Source organism: Galeopterus variegatus, unplaced genomic scaffold (genome assembly GCF_000696425.1).
Source record: "Galeopterus variegatus unplaced genomic scaffold, G_variegatus-3.0.2 Scaffold275, whole genome shotgun sequence".
Classification (NCBI taxonomy): domain Eukaryota; kingdom Metazoa; phylum Chordata; class Mammalia; order Dermoptera; family Cynocephalidae; genus Galeopterus; species Galeopterus variegatus.
The window spans coordinates 580,708-585,855 of record NW_007726386.1 but is presented as its reverse complement, the minus strand read 5'-3'; the positions used below and the strand labels follow the sequence as shown (position 1 = coordinate 585,855).

General features: G+C 34.0%; 1 pseudogene; it reads right to left on the bottom strand.

Moving 5' to 3' along the window:
- Positions 1-4,233, bottom strand: part of LOC103585822 — a 13,124-nt pseudogene extending 8,891 nt beyond the window's left edge.
- Positions 4,234-5,148: the final 915 nt, after the last annotated feature.

Genomic DNA, 5,148 nt, shown 5'->3' with positions numbered 1-5,148 from the left:
AAAAATTTGTAATGAACATCTACTATGGGCCAAGCCATGTGCTAAGAACTGGAAATACATTGGTATCTTTGTTGGGCATAACTTTGCGCGCATGCGCCCTGACGCACACGGGCCCCAGTTCATGTGCGGCCACCATTTCACTAGCGCTCAACGGCACGTAGCTGCCAGCCTCGCCCTTCCGGGTCCCAGTGATTCAGCAACTTTAGTTCCGTATTCGCGTAAAGCCTCCCCACCACCTCACCCTATCCTTTTAAGCCCTTCTTATTGGCTCTTTGCTTGATCTCTCATATCAAAACCCACCCTGCCCTTTTTCCCTATATAAGCTGTGCTGCCCTGCAAATAAACGGAGTTCCGGCTTTGACCACTCTCCTGGCTCAGTGGTGTTCTTTCTCGGCCCCCGGGGAGGAAGGTCCTGGGGGGGAAGGGCCGTGCCAGCGACACTCATCATCCCGCTCAGCCCCACAAGGGACCCCCGGCTGGACCGGGGTCTCTTCCCGCTCGGTTTTGTCGGCCTCTGGCTCAGGGAGGCCCGACAGCAAGGGACTGTTCTCCAGATACAATAAGAAGGAAAAGTCAAGTAGGGCAGAGAATCATTTTAAGATGCAAGGTTTTTATTTTTTATCCATTTTTTTAAATAACAGAATTAAGCTTTATGAGCAATAGCAGTAAAAATCGGAAAAATAAATTTTTAATGAAATAGTTTCAGAGTTCAACTTATCAGATAATAAGCATGTTATCAGAAAATTGAAAGGCCTTTGTGTGACTTTTTAAGCCAAGAACTTTGTATACTATATTTTTTGTGTTTTCCTAGCAATGAGTTAATCATTTTCTTGACTCAATAATATGGAGTTTTTATTAGTAAGGTTATGAATTGCCTGGGCGATACCATTCATTTTGAATAATGGAGGGAGTGTAACCAGCTCTTTTTGATTCTTTATCTATATGTTAAACAACGTCTCCAGTAATCTTGACAAGAAAAGAATTAAGATATTTCCAGGTTCACTCAGACAGGAATCTCTAAATTGAGCTTGTTCCATTAAGACCTAAAATCTACTAACATTCAGTAATTTGGTCAATGCCCCCATTTTAGCCATGTTATCTCTTTTGGATAATTTGGGGGTTTAGAAAATAATTTAAATATAAGGGAAGAAAAAGTTTATTATTTGCTAAAGATTAGATATCATGAATAAGTTTCACATAGGGAATCCTTAGAATGTTTAAGTACTTAAGAAATACGTATGAAATTTGTGATTGGGGGAGCTTACCCTTGAAAATCAGTGGCTTTAGATCAGAAAGTAAAAAGTGGAATAATTTAAAAATATTTATTTTAATCTTGCTTCGATTTTTCCTTTACCTTACAGTTAAGTAAATCAAATATTATTAAGCTAGATATTCTGAAATATAAAGGACAACTATATTGGAAGTTCTTTTTCTCTAAACATGTCCTTTGTTCTCTCCAAGTGTATATCTGATGGGACACTTCCCTTCTTATCAGTGACAGGCAGTATAATGTAGTAAAAAGAGCATTATCTTGGGCTTATGTCCTTAATCTATTATGAAAAATAAGTTATATCTTATCCTCTATTACTTAATCAGTACACACAGGAACACTAATCCTGCACTTAGGTGATATTTTTTTGTAAAAATATGATATAATGGAAGTCAAAAATAGATAATTAATAAATAGAATATTTTAATATTTTTCTTCCTGTCTTTCTTTTTTTTGGGCGGGGGGAGGCCTAATATGGTAAAGGCAGTGGCCTTTTCACAAGTCAGAAAATGTTTGTTAAAATAAAGAATAAATTAAAACTGCATGAAAAAATAATATGAGATCTAAATTAACTTAGAGATTATTTAACTTCAAATGAAAGTTACAGATGAGGTAACTGAGACTAGAAGAAACACTTTTTACAGGGCCATATCATGTATTTATGATAGAAATAGAACTGTAACATTGTCTTCTAATGATTCAATCAATTAAAGCATATTCTACTTCCTTCTAAATATCTATTTATTGATATTAAAAAATATATTTATCAAACATCTAAAATATAAAGTTGCAGAGCTGGTCACTAAACATATAATGATGACAGGGGTTATTTGTGTCATGCTGTAAAGGAAGTTGCCATCTACTGGAGGAAATGTAAGAATAAAAAAGCCAATCACTAATAAAATTGAAAAAAAAATTAAAAATGTGAAGAAATTAAAACTGTTTTACATTATACTCATTTGGGAAGCACATGTACTAAAATTGGAATTCTACAGAGAAGATTAGTACAGACCCTGAACAAAGATGACTTGCAAATTTGTAAATCATTTAATATTTTTTCATAATAAAAATGCTGAACAAACTAGAAATAGAAAGAAACATCTTCAACTAGATAAAGAGCATCTACAAAAATCCCACAATTAATACCATATTTAATGGTGATGCTTTTCCATGAATGTCAAAAATAAGAAAATGATATTTTCTCTCACCACTTCTATTCAACATTGTACTGAAGATTCTAGCCAAGGGAATTTTGGCAAGAAAAAGAAATAAAAGACATCCAGATTGGAAAGGAAGAAGTAAAACTATGCCATTTTGCAGATGTCATGATAATGTATACAGAAATTTTTAAGAAATCTAATTAAAACTATTATAAGTAATAAGTGGCTTCAGCAAAGTTTCAGGATACAAGATCAATACACAAAAATACATTGTATTTCTAAGCTCTTGCAATGAACAATCCAAAACTGAAATGAAGAAAGCAATTACAGTTACAACAACATTTAAAAAAACAAAATATGTACAAATAAATTTAACAAATGAAGTACAAGACTAATAATATTCTGAAAAGCATAAAATATTGTTAAAAAAATAAAGATCAAAATTATTGGAAAAGCATTCTACCTTCATGGATAGGAAAACAACATTGTTAAAATGTCAGTACTCTCCAAACTGATCTACAGGTTCAATGCAATCCCCTTCAGAATTCCAGATTACCTCTTTGAGGAAATTGACAAGTAGATTCTAAAATTCTGTGGAATTGTTAAGTGACCCAGAGTAGCCAAACAGTCCTGAAGAAGAACAACGAAGCACAAGTACACATTTTCTTGATTTTAAAACTTACGATGAAGCAATGGTAATCAGGATAGTGTGGTAGCATCTCATGAATTATAGATCAATAGGATAAAATCAGAGTCCAGAATATACCCACATTTCTGTGATAAACTGATTTTCAACAAGGCTCTCAAAACTATTCAATAGGAACAGAGTAATTGTTCAACAAATAGTGCTTGGACAACTGGACAGTCTCATGAAAAGGAATAACGTTAGATACTTACTTCAAACACATATGAAAATTAACTCAAATATATCAAAAACCTAAATGTAAGAGCTAAAACTGTGAAATTGCAGAAAACATAGGGGTAAATCTGCACAACTTTGGATTTGACAAATGATTCTTAGATATGACACCAAAAACACAAAGCAACAACAAACATATAAATTGTACTTCATCAGTTTTTTAATTTGTGTTTCAAAGGACACAACAAAGGTGAAAGGCAACCCAAAGAACAAAAAGAATATTTGCAAATCATATATCTGATAAAGGAGTTGAAGTCAGATTGCATATATATATGTGCATGTGTGTGTGTTCTAAAATCATGGTAATGTTTGCACATATCTGTGAGTTCACTAAACGAGATTGAACTGTATACTTTTAAATGGATGAACTGTATGGCATGTAAATTACATCTCCAAAAAGCTATTTTTTTAAATAACACAAAGCAAGTTACATTACGCTGATTTAACATAAAATAAGCCAAAGAAGAAGAAAGAGAAGGAAAAGAAAACAAAACCCTTCAGAATATAGTGTCTTAAATAAAATGGAAGTGTAAAAATTATTGGCACAGGGCAGGCAGAGAAACTACAAATCAAAGTCAAAGATCCCAGGCTCCTTCCATTGGTTGTTCTGTTCCTCATTACGGTGATGTTTTCATTTGCATGGTTAAACCAGCTCATCTCCACCTTTTAGTGCAACCTTTAGGAAGAGAGAAAAGTTCAGAGCAATGGGGAGGAGGGAGGAAGGGAGTGGGTTTGGAAAGTGATAGGAAAGGCAAAGGGCATAAAGAAATATCACGATTTGAAAGAATACACATGCTAATAATAAAGAAAAGTATAAGATAAAAAGATTACCTGGAAATGGCACTCATCGTTTTTGCTTGTAAGTCATTGGAACAAACGGCCATATCCGAAGCTACCTGTAAGGCAGGTTGGAAAATGTCAGTAACCACACACCAAACTAATGCACGGAGGTTCTGCTACCAAATGGAAAAGAGAGAGAGAGAGGGAATACTGAGACAATAGTTTGTTTGTTTCTATCATGACTTCTCTTTTAAAATCTTCATATGATTTTTCATTGTAATTACAATAAAAGACAAACTTCTGACCATGGCCTAGAAAGTTTTATATTTTCCAATCTCTCCTCATCTCTTCGATCTCACCTGCTATCACTGTCCTCTTTACTAATTACACCAACCAAATTTTCTTTCTATTTCTATGCCAAACTTGTTTTTAACTTACGATTTTTGCGTGTTGTCATTTGCTATCCCTTGTGTTGGAAAATGCTTTCTTTCTTACTCTCTCATGGTTGGGTCTTACTCCTCATTCAGTTTTCAGCTCTTTAGAGATGTTTTCCCTTGACCAAGCAAACTACGTTATACCAATTGCTATTGTTCTCATACTCTGCTCCCCCAAGAAATAACCCCTAACTGTAATTAGTGCTTTCAGAAGAATCATAGCAATTCCCTTCTTTAATAACTGTAGTTTGTACTTTTAACATAGACTCGTAAGTTTATCTATTTGTTTTACTTACTTAATATCAATTTTTTACCCACAAAAAGTAATCTCAGTGAGAATAGGGTCTTTGTATTTTTCAATTATCCTGACATAAAAAAAGCAATACGTAATTACATATAGAGTGAGTGAATAAAACTAGTAATGGATGTGATGGTAGAGGCAGTTCATGGGACCCCAGAAACATAAAAAAGGAACATTTTATCCAGGGTTCAGAGTGAAAGGAAAGGCTTCCTGGAGAAATGTTCAGTCAGTGACCTAAAGTATGATTTTAAATGTAAGCATCTAAAACAAAGGTAAAGTAAACA